The sequence below is a fragment of the Ambystoma mexicanum genome, chromosome 10 (assembly GCF_040938575.1).
Source record: "Ambystoma mexicanum isolate Mex_15411 chromosome 10, UKY_AmexF1_1, whole genome shotgun sequence".
Classification (NCBI taxonomy): Eukaryota; Metazoa; Chordata; class Amphibia; order Caudata; family Ambystomatidae; genus Ambystoma; species Ambystoma mexicanum.
Window position 1 is genome coordinate 856,258,913 of NC_090932.1, and position 12,356 is coordinate 856,271,268.

General features: G+C 42.4%; 1 protein-coding gene across 2 annotated transcripts in view; it reads left to right on the forward strand.

Moving 5' to 3' along the window:
- Positions 1–12,356, forward strand: part of SAMD7 (sterile alpha motif domain containing 7) — a 219,440-nt gene that overhangs the window by 39,297 nt on the left and 167,787 nt on the right. The window contains exon 1 of one of the 2 annotated variants that reach the window (XM_069618539.1): positions 4,805–4,910. The exons of the other annotated variant lie outside the window; for it this stretch is intronic. The gene's annotated coding sequence lies outside the window, so the exon portion shown is untranslated. Of the gene's footprint in view, positions 1–4,804; positions 4,911–12,356 lie in introns of those variants that run through there. 2 annotated transcript variants of the gene reach the window in all.

A 12,356-nucleotide genomic window follows, 5' to 3' on the forward strand; every position in this document is an offset into this window, starting at 1 on the left:
AAACTGCAATTCTGTAGGAGTAAGACAGAGACAAAGTTTGTATTTATTATTTTGTTAATCATTCTACCCCGCCCCATACATTCTTCCTTCTAAACAGCCATTCTTCCGTCTGCCTGGATCACAGGTGCCCTGTGACATTTTATTTGTAAATACAATGGTTCTGATTCATGAATTCTGCAGCCACAGTTCCAAAGTAACAAACGCCTGATTTAAAGCAGAGACCTGCAGGTTGTAGGATCGGTGTTTGTGGCCACAAGGGCCCCTCAGCTAGACACTTGATTTATACCTAAGTTTTGGGAGGTGAAAATGTGCAAAATAAATAGGAAGGCTCATGCAAAGCATGAGCAATTCTATTTGGGGCATCTCCAGTGTTCGATCCTGGCCGCAAAACACCTGGTACAGAGGAAATGAGCTTGGAATCAAAATGAACGTTCAGTTGCGGCAGTCCCACCACCCTCACACCTCCTGCCCACGTCTACATTGTGCATTCGTGTGCCTATTCACTTTTGTGAATCAGTGCACCGGCAGAATGCAGTCATTTTCTTCCCTTGGGTGTGCCCTGCTGTCACGAAGCTAGAACTAAAGCCAATACATTATACAAATTGCAGAATAACCACCATCTGAGCGTTTTGCAAATGGGGCAGGCTAGTGATGAACAGTCGGTGGCGCCCTTAAAAAATAAGGGGGTCTGTTAACCTTATTGAACCACACAATCCTAACTTTATTGCCCTTAGTATGGGAGGGAGGCGGGACAAGCGACCCCTCTCGAACAGTAAAGGGGCAGGGAAATGAGAGAGGAAAAGGGTCACTACATGACCCGCAAAATCATGACCACGACTCCCCAATGTGAATTCAAAGTTCATCTCTGTGACTGCTCGGAAGACGAAGAATCCATGGAAATGTCACACATGTATTTTATCTTTTTTGGGGGGTGTTATTTCAGTGCAACTCTACCTTCTGGAAACAACAGAGCACTGCACATCCGTAGAGGCTGGCGGCATACATTCAATGGTCATAGTGCGCCACTGACCTAGCATTTAGTACCTGCATACCATTTAAGGTAGGGGGAAAAGTGAAGTATTTGTAGTTAGTTGGGAACATGCAACAGTGCTAAAAGCATGTGTGGGCTCTCCAGTCTCTCTGCCTTGGACCTGATGGGAGGCCTGAACGACCTACGTGGTTCTATGCAAAACTGTTGGCTTTGCCAATGCTTGTTTGTATTGTTTTGTCTTTCTTGCCCAAGACATTCATGTAACGTCGACCAATGCATGACTTGGGTTGCCTTAATAGGACATTTTCACTTTGCCCTGTTGTAATTTGTAACTATTAAAAGTAACAAACATTAGGTAACATAGTCAATCATTTTCATGTTTTTATTCACTTTTTGATGATTTATTTTTTAACCATGATGTTATATTCAATAATCAGTTATTAATCAGAATAATGATTGATCCCGATGCTGCGGCTCATGATCTTAACTGTGGTTTCTTGGATCTTCTGAATTCGTTTTCAGATGTGTTCTTTAAGTCAGTAAAACCTCTTAACTTTCACCAAAAATATGATTGGTTTGCTCAGCTTTGTAGAATTGCAAAGAAGAATCTCTTCAAAGGTTTGACGGATCCGGCTTTGAACAGAGCCTCTATTATTGGAGACAGAAATCAGTCTAAAAAAATGACACGTCAACAAAAATCAAGAACTGGACTTATTGGCTTTGGAAGTACTCCTCAAAGCCGCCATGATTAATGACTCAGGGAATGTTTGGCAATTGGTGAACAGTGATATTTAATTAAAGGCCATGTGCATGAAACAAATGTTCAAGATACAGACTGGGTTGATCGTTTTTTCCTCATTGCATAAACAATTGATGTTGACCTGACTATCCCTGAGTCTGTCACTCTTCACTCTTCCACTGGCATTGGCCTTTCTATTGCATCATCATAGATTCTCTATAGAAGAGTTGCTGCATAGAAGCTATCTGTGAACATCTACCTGCGGCGCGCCGAGCGGAGGGGTGACTCCTTACCGGACATCCCAGAGGGAGTGCTGTACATGGATTCATCCATGAAATACTGAACTCTATTAACAATTAACGGAGAGGCTACTGGGACATCAGTTTTGAAAATCAAGAGATCAAGCACAACGGAATGCTGGACACAGCCCTAATATCAGGGGATTTATTAAGTTTGAATATATAAAACACCAAGGCAATTCACTACCAACAAGACATACAAAGGTGCACTTCTGAAGCCTTGAGAATGACTAGATGTCGAAACATGTGTTGGCTTAGTGCTATTATTAAAGAGAACTATATCTTACGAACTGCACTGCTATATTCTAATCATTATATACATATCACTTATTGGAGAAGTGCAGTCTAAACTTCTGAGTGCCAACCTATACTGTTATCTTACTGTGTATTAGGGGATCGGGGCAGAATTCCCTCCACCCACAGGCTGCAGCTATCCTAATCCTTTGTATGACATAGTGATTTTCAACATAGCACGAGCGCACCGGACCTAGGTTAGCCTCAAACAATACACATTCTATCTCTGAACAAGTTCCCAGATCCAGACTGCATACCTGTAGACCTATTCTGGAGACAAGAGGAGTTTTGGCTAATTTTAATGACAGTAGGCTTTAATTCATTACTTACTACTGGTAAATGTCCTCATTTTTTAAACCAAGCTATTATATGGCCTCATTATTAAAAAAAAAGGCCCTTAAATTGTACCAACCGCTTATCGCCCTATTTCTTTGTTGGATTCTTCTTTCCACATTTTCATTAGGGTCATCTTGGCTAGATTCCAAGATTGGGTTGAAGTTAATAACATTCTTGTGCAAACCCGATTAGGGGTCAAGGAAGATCTAGGAACCCAGGACTCAGTGCTTAATGTATCCCTGATAATCTCAACTACATCTACCTCAAAAAAGAAAAACTCAATTTAAGCTTTATGGATGTCAGAGCAGCATTTGATAGGGCCAATGGGCTAAATGTTGCCGTCCATCTTGGCCTCAATAGGCTTTCCCAATGAACTTGTTAATGTTCTTGCCATGGTATATCTGAACAACATTGCCTGTGTGAGATCTGGAGGCAAAGGTCATTGTACACCATGGTTTTCTGTCGGTGTCGGAATGCTTCAGGGCTGTGTCCTTGTCCCTTTGTCAAATCCGCGATATGTCAACAATCCATGCAAACATTTGGTTGAACCTAACGCAGATGTTCCCAAATTTGGTGGCATGTCGATCCCGCTTTTAAGGTATGCTGAGGACACTGTGTTACCCACAAGAACCCCACGATCATTACAAGCTTTGATTAATGTCTACATCTGTTGCATGTCCAATTTGCATCTATCCATTAATCAATGCCTCTAAATCGACTATTTTGGTGTGTCAGGCCGATCACGGAAAATGTAACCTCCCAGTCTTTTTGTTGGCCCTTGACAGTCCGAAACCAAAATGTCACAGGAGTGCAAGGGGGTACGGGAGGGGGGTGTATAATGCGTTTGGCTAAGCTATGCAAAGTGCAGCCAGTGGGCATAATGCTGTGAATATACTCTTCCAAGGCTAAACCGGTTGCTAGATTTGGCACAACTTTATGGGCAATGGCAGATGTGAAGGGCTTACAACTAGAAGAGAAACTTTAAAAAAAAAAGTATTAGACTTCCCTAACTCAGCCCCTACGTTTGCTGTACACACAGAATAGGGATGTAATATATTGAAGATGTGATTTGTATTGAGCCAATTAAATTGTGGTTCAAAGTCTGGCTAAATATGAAAGCTAGCCTGACCTGTTTGCTTTTAAACCACCTTCTAAAGTCATGAACAAATCGAGCTACAAAGAATGTCCAACCGTTCATATGTTCTTTTGTCCACATCCCCAATCTCGGAATATCTTTTGTGGACTCATTTCAAAAGATAGTGAGTTCTGAAAACCAGGGCGAGACTCAGTCTTTTGCCCCTATGGGCAATTACTGCTAAATGGTCAAGAAATCAAATGGTAATTTCAAAGAATACAGGCTGTTTGTTATGGCTCGGGAGGATAGCTCAGTGGCAACGTGCTCTCTTTGGAAGCAAGACGACGCGGAGCAACACAGGTTCTGTCCGTGCTTAGAAACCTCTGGGTATTAAGCGCGTTATAAATATCATATCATATCATGTGATGCTGGAACTGAAGATCTTATGCATTTTATTATCTTTCTGCCCTGCTTACCTGTCGATTAGGAGTAGAACAATGACACTGATACTCCGTCATGTTAACTTTAGGCAGTGCTGGCCAGCTTTGGTTTTTATTCTAGCAGCTAAGGCCCCTGTGGTGGTGGCCTTGACTCTACTCCACTACCTGGAAAGTGCATTGAGTCTCAGGAAATCTGTAATGGATTCGATACTTGCTCTGTGATCTTATTTAGTCACTCTGTTTTAGCTGAAATATTTTATTAGTCATGTTTACATTGTCTTCTGTTTTATTTGAATTGTTTGTACTCTGATCAATTTATTTTAAATCCAAATAAAGTTGTTTGACTGACTGACTGATAGATACCTTTGTATAGTAAAACAGTGGTGTCTGTTTACGCGCTAAAGTGGAACACCACCACTCAGCTGCGCCACATAAATGATGTCTCAATGAATGTATACATTCACTAAATTCCACAGATACCGGCAACCACTGTACAGCCTGTTCATGGACCTGCCTCCCACGACCTCAGCCGGAGCGACAGGGTCAAAGACTTCGACAACATGAAACCCATGGGCAGGAACCTCTGACCAGGACAGCTTGAAGTTGAAAAGAGCTGTTTTTGTGCTGCATGTGGAACATTATGCTAGCATGTCACGGCACAGGATTGACTCTTATTAAGGTCCTCCCATGTGCACGAACATGTGAGCCTGGTTGGAAGCGCCCTGCATATGACCAAGTGAGTGAGCGAGCGAGATCCAAGCTTGTATAACTTAGCATAGTTAGACTGGCTAGGATGCTCACTGCACTTCCACTAAGTGTGGCAGAGGAAGAACGCAAATATGTACCTGGTGTCAGAGATTAGAAATCTCAGACGCCATGTGATGTGCTCTTTTGCCTGTTCGGAGTGACTGTCTACCAACTTCCCGTCTCCTCATTTCCACTCAGTATTGCTGAATGAATGCTCTAACTCATCCCTTTTGTCCATTGGCTGAGAGTAGGAGTGCATTCATTTATTAACAGTGCAGTCATCTTCGTGTTGACGTTTCTGTATTACCATTGCTCTGTCTACTGTTATGTGTGATTCACAACAGTAAATTACTGTATCAATCTTTCATTCCACTTACTGCAATATATTAACTTAGCATGTGGGTTATACAATATTGCTTTCTATTTACAAATACACTTTCAAATAGCTTTAAGTCACTCGGAAATAATTGCAAAATATGCTGGGAGATTGGAACAGAAAACAATTCAGTGTAAATAGGCCTACTCCAGGTTCATATTAGTTCTAGGCCTGATCCTGGAGACTATAATTGCGTGGGTTTGCAAGTGTTAGCAGTCCCAATGCTCATGAAGTAGAAATTCATGAAGTAGAGATTTATAGCCGAGGCAAAAAGACAATATGTACACATTGCAATCGCAACATCTGGAATAGTGTCACAGATATTGTGAATTCATTAAATGCCCTACACCAGTATTTGGGGCACATGCAGAAAAAGGTATGGCCACGTTCCTGATGCAGAGCCAGCACAGAAGTGTTGCCCATGGCCTGACTCTGCACAGAGGAGAAGCAACTGCTGTCCTGAACTTGGGTTTGGCATTTGGACATATCCTCTTTGTCTCTCACTGGAAATGCTTGTCACAGGAAGCAATTGCAACACGATAAATCCCTTTAAAAACAGTAACCTTTTACAGGCAAAGAGCTGCAGGTACACAACGGGCCCGATTCATGGAGTTTGTTGCAGTGTGCAGCGTGACTTTTCGTTGGTGAAAAGTGACTCTGCACTGCCAACAAACACCCTGATTTATGGAGCAGTGGGAAGTGTATTTTTGCAGTGCAAAGTCCCTTTGCAGTGCAAAAGTACACTTTGCCCTGCTCCATGAATCAGGGTGTTTGTTGGCAGCGCAAAGTCACTTTGCACCAGTGAAAAGTCACATTGGACAGTGCAAGAAATTCCATGAATCAGGCCCAAAGTGTCTCTTTAAATGTCACTGGAGTTTTGTGGGTGAAACATGATATACATTGCTTTTGTCAACGCACACCTCATGTTTTATTTTCCTGACATTTTTCTGTAAGCAGTGATATTTTTTTCCCATTTTGGCTTTCTAAAGCCGTTTTAATTTGCACACACATGTGCAGGCCGTTTTTTCTTTCAATGTTTAAAAATCCTGTTTTCCATGTCACATGGATCTTGTATTCCTCCTTTTGTAAATTAAAATGCTGTTTGTTCATTGGTAATGACAGGTAGGCCTCTTTCCACATGGCTCTTTAACTTTACATGAAAAACAAAAGCAAAAGCCAGGCCGTTTTTGTTGCAGGGTTTAAAGGCCTGCCATTCATGTGAAAGGGTTTTCTGTTTTGGGCCTTTAAATGCACCCCAAATCCCTGTAAATACACCCTCTTCATTATTCTCCGCAAGATCATTGTATCAGATCAATATTACAGAACCATAAACCTTGGCAGAACACCTCTAAGATTTAGACTGGCCTTTTGCTGGTCTACATCTAGTGGTCTCACATGGGTTGAAATTCAAGTCTCCCAATAACTGATTCATGTGTGTGGTGGTCCTGTGGGATCTCACCTGTTCCAGAGTAGGAGACATCTGTGGCCCCTCCCCTGGGTGATGTTACCTCATGGTTCCCTTCCATTGTGCAAAGCAAATGGAGCCTCTGCCAGCATTCCAATGAACGACAGGTTGCTCTACCTTTTTTCACGCCCACATGGTAAAGTGGGCTGAGGTTCTACAATAGCGCTCCAACTGGGCTTTTGGTTTACTTGAGGAACACAAGTCCTGCACACCACGGCAGGTGGCAAATATGACAATCTCTTCTTTCCAGAAGTGCATAGGCGGCTGCACTCCATAGGTGCCTGCATCTGGGTGACTGCATATATGTCATATTTGATCAATTATGTAAATATCGCCCCCTCACCTCACTTTCTATTTCCTTGGTTGGGGTTACATATCAAACTGGCTGATTTTCACAGAACATTGCCTGGGCATGTATTGACAAACTAATTTCTCCAGCGAGGGGCGATGGCAGGGAGACTCATTATGAGGTCAGTGGCCATGCTACAAACAGCTAAAACTTGCAAACAGGGTCTGGTTTTACTGCAATCTGCCTCATCCTGGGTCTGATGGTATTTAGCGCATGTCGTCTTCATAGAAATACTACAAATGCAAAATACTCTCTCATGAGGAGGTCAAATACTAACTAGAAGGTCCCCCAATTGTTACCGCTACCCAAAAGGTGGTCGTTAAAATGGTAATCACCACCCCAGAAGTGGCAAACGTTTTTTATTTCCTGTGAAAAGGGATACTCATCCCTTTATGTCATAAAAACAAAGTCTGCAGGGGGACCACCACAGGGGGGAGAGAATTCTGGCATCTCTAATTCCCACTTTCTCACCACCTTTAAAATGTAATCAGTAGTGACCCTTCTGTGCATTTTTAAAAATTATAGAGGAGCGTTATTATCCGCTACTGTACCCAATCTGTTCCCATCCTCAAAACGAGGATGGAAATTGATTTTAAAAAATGATGAAAATGTGGATAGGCTCAGCAGAGGTGCAAAGATTCTGACAGCCCTTGCAAGAGATCAGAAGACCAGACCACAACTCTGTTTTCTATTTTATATATTTTGCTAATTTGTATTGTTTGTGATTACTGTAACACATGTGTGGATTCAGCAGCACTACCAACCAATCAGTGGCCAGTCCACAAAATTAAATATTGCCTTGTTCCTCACAGAAGACATAGATCATTGGTTTTAATCTGAGTGCATCCCTTTTGAAGAAGAAAGGTCAGTTTAAGAGACAAAGTGATGTGTATACTCTGCAAAAGAAGCCAGCTAAAAGGAAACAATGTAATTGTACTAACATTGTAAACTGTCTCTTTTTAAAATATTACAATGCTCCTGCCTAATGAACACGTCCAGTTCATACTATAATCATAATAAGAATACTACATGTGTCTTACTGAGCAAAGCATAGGATCGAAAACTAGAAAGGCCATGTAAATGATTTGCGTATAGGTTATCATTCTAAAATGGACTGTCTCGTACACTCCCATTGTACCTAGCTACTTTGCATAACATCAAAGTGCATTTTGGGAACATTAGAATTTCCACATACCTTTAACTTTAACAAATATGCCTGTGATACAACGGCGGTGTGCTTGAATCACTAAGTATGCAAGGCACTATGAGCATGTAGTTCATTCCATGTATCACAAAACTCATCCTAACATTAAAAAGCGTTTAACCATTAACCATAAATAAGCATTCAAACAGCTTCAGGCTTTGGATATGAAGATGAAATGAATGCCCATCTGTCATTTCATGCGTGTTTGAGGACCAGGATAGTATGTACTTGTGTGTGGGTCTGTGCACATGTCTATTCCTAAATCCACAGACATTCGTAGAGATTAATAAATAATTAAAGATTGATACTTATGAAGGACAGATATTTGGCATTTCCCACTGTAAAGTTTTATACTTAGTATATATTCTGCATACTGTGAGTTGTGCTTCTGACATCTAAAATCATGCGTCTGTCTGCTGACATGTAAACAATGCCTGTTTACTTGATTGAAGAAATTAATTACTTCTGGGGAACTTCGGTAAAATGCCATTTTAGCTTCCGTGACACCTGGCGTGCTTTTTCCTGATTAATGCTGCGAGACAGAATTAGCGCCGGGTGCACAGTCTGGTGGCTGGAGACGCAGGTTTGCTGAGGGTAAGACTCTAAATGCAAAGATTAACTTTTCTCTCATCCCAGCTAATGTGCGGCACAGCCTGGATTTGTGCGGTGGGATCAAGAGAGCTCCAGGTAGCAGACGCCCACAGCACCGCACCGTTGATATGCGTGTCCTATGACTGCTGTGTGAGCCGCCCAAATTGGGGGCCTTAACACAAATTCTTATGGCCTGATTCGCAAAAGATGTGCTCTGGAGTCAATCGAGAGATGACCGCGAGCACCTCAGATCTGCACCTGCCATCCTATAATGTCTCAAAGCCTTAAACTGGAGCAGACCCGCAGACTCCTGGAGCGTCTCTTTAATACCAGTTCAGCAAATCTTTGGCAATCAGCCCCTTAGGGCCCGATGTATGGAATCTTTAGCGCGCTGCAACGTGACCTTGCACTGCCGCACTGCCGCACTGCCAACAAGCACCCTGATTCACAGAGCGGTGCAGCGTGCATTTTTGCAGTCCAAAGTGACTTTGCACCGGTGCAAAAGTGGTGCTAAGACACTTTGCACTGCAAAAATGCACTTTGCACTGCTCCGTGAATCAGGATGTTTGCTGACTTTGCACCAGTGCAAAGTCACTTTTCACCCATGCGAAATGTTCCATGAATCGGGCCCTTACTAGACTCTTAGGGCCTGGTTTACAAACATTTTGAACCTGAGGAAGTGCCGTTGAAACCATTTTGGTAAATCTGGACCTTAGTTTGCACCTTTTATTAATAGTGAGCAGACAGTAATAACTCTAAGGCGAGCGGGAGCAGGTGACCTGGGCTAAAAGGAAACATGAAAATGTTTCTCACCAGTGTTAAGAGAAGGGTGGGAAAACCTTTCGCTCCCTTGTCACTACATGGGTAACATATAATGAAGCAAACTGAAATCTGCTCCAAACTTCGAAAAAATCCATCAAATTGGGTTTGCCCTATTTTATTTTACAGCGTTTGAATAATATACAACGCTGCAATGGCCATGTCCCCCACTTTCCAAGTTTGAGGTAATATCAGTGTGATCTTGTTCTTATCCCGAAGCAAAAATAGCTAAAAGAATTGCTCCATTTTCAAAAAGATTCGTGTTTCAAATATCAGTTTTATAAAGACCCCACCGTCCATTTCCTCCATTTTACCTTGGTTCTAAAATGTTTGTGTAATACGGACTGCAATTTGAATTGGTTCCTTTCGTTATTACAGAAGCATTGAAAACTGGCGCAAAACAGACTTGGAGCGTTGTTTTGCACCAGTGCAGGCGTTATGTAGCATGGGCCGGATTTCCCCAAACCATTCCTCGGCAGAGAGAGTAGAATGGAACGTGACTTTTTGGTATATTGTGCAGCTGTGTGAATAGCTCGTGGGTGCAAGGCTCGCCTGACGTAGCATAAGCTTGCACTTGGCAAGTCCTAGGTCAATACATTCAGTGTCATTAAGTTGTTGAATAATAACAAATATTATTGCAGCGCTTAGAAGCGGGAATGCTATATCTTATTTACGTATGATTTTGTATTGTGTCTGTTGACCATGCTTGGGCAATTTTGGAAGATATGTAAAAAACAAATGCAGTTTTAGCTTCAAAGGATGGTACCCCACAGACTCGGACTGACCTATAGGGCAATGCCCAAACCACAAACACAAAATGTTAGGATGGGCCAGTTTTTTGGGTCAAAATGGGCCAGTGTTTTGGCCCATGTGGGCCAGTTTGATAAGTTACTTCACCATGCAGCTAGCAGTTTTGACCAGTGTTACTAAATAAATATTCTTTAAAATGCACATTTTGCATCGCATTTTATCAAAAACCTCCCCCTTGTGTACTATTCAAACAGTCTGTCATAAAAGGAATGAATTGCCATTTGCAACTGTGGGCCACTTTTTCATTGGTGCCTGTGACCATTTAATGTTCCAGTCCGACCCTGATACCCCACCATTGATATCTAAGTTGAAAGGGCATTTACTGCCCAATAATCAACCCAAGGTAATCAGCACAAGCCCGGTAAACTGGCGTGCTGTTTTTACATAGCATAATAGGCAGCCGTCGTGTAGCGCACCGCACCCTCTGCACCAAGGAAGGAATTGTAAACAAACAGAAGGATTTGTGTTGTTCTGACAGTTCAAAAATAAGGGCCTTACATTGTGGGGTCACAGTGGTGTTGCCACGATTTTGTTAGGGGTTTACATCAACCTGGGTGACCTTTTTTCCCTGTGGGTCCAGATTGGTGTACGCAGAACCCGGGCTATCTGTGTATTTTCGCCTTCTGGTGTGTGGGTTGTGCGGGTCATTATGACGGGATGAGATTCTCCCGGACATAGGACCCCACATTGCTACCAAACCCCTGCATCCACGGGAAAGAGTGGCCAGACAGATATCTTTGCAGCCAAAGCATTATCAAGGGCCCAGTGGCGTAGCACAAAATGTGTGGGGCCCCCTGTGAGCCATGCTGAGGCCCCTCCAAGCTCCTTAACAAAGCACAGGGCACGCCACACGTGTGTGCAATGTCCATGATGATCATGCCGCTGAAGGGGCGTGCACTACTCCAAGTGAAAGCAGTAAATATGTTTTTAAACCAAAGCTTAAATGTTTCACCTAGCGTAGAAAGAAGGGGGCAGTGCCTGCTTAAATTATATCAGCCACCAGTGGTGGCTGGTCAGTTGTTTTATTGAAGGGTGTAAATATTTGGCAAAGTATACGATTGCGACCGAGCATAGCGAGGGGGCCCCGAATTAACGAAAACGGGTTGGGGGAGTCAGGGGGATTGTTCCCGCTCTCATGAGAAAATGTATTAAATAATGGTTTAAAATGGTGCATTACACACTACACTTTCTGGGAAATTTCAGTAAAATGCCTGACAGTTTGCAATCGGTTTTGTAGGGTGTAGGGTAACTCATGAAAAAAGTACAATAGATGCAAGTCACCAAAAGTGCAATTTCCCAATGCCTTATCATGCCAGTCACTGCAATATATGCCATTATAAAACACATTTTCATGCTGGCTCTGGCCATACATTTTCATGCTGGCTCTACCAACATATTTGTTACCTCAAATAAGGTAGTCTCCCTTATTTTTTGGGGGATCTGCTTCTCAAAAGAACCGGAGAGTAGTAATAAGCTACATATAACAAACATGAGAACAACAGATTACTACCAACATATGCCAGTATTCCCATATAAGAACATACTCATGTTCGCTTTGAGATGTTTTTTATAGTATCATTACTGGCAATAGGCACAACGCTGGCTCTGCCAATATATGCCAATATATGCCAGTACTCTATGTAAGAAAATACTCTTGTTGGTTTAGCCATTAAAAGTGGCATGTCACAATACGAAAACATGTCTAAACTGGTTCCAATGTAAGCCAGACTAGACCCACAAGAACACTTATCATGCTTGCCTCATCGTAGACGTTCACTTAAAAAAAGGACATGCTGCAATAAGAAATATACAGGGCGCTAC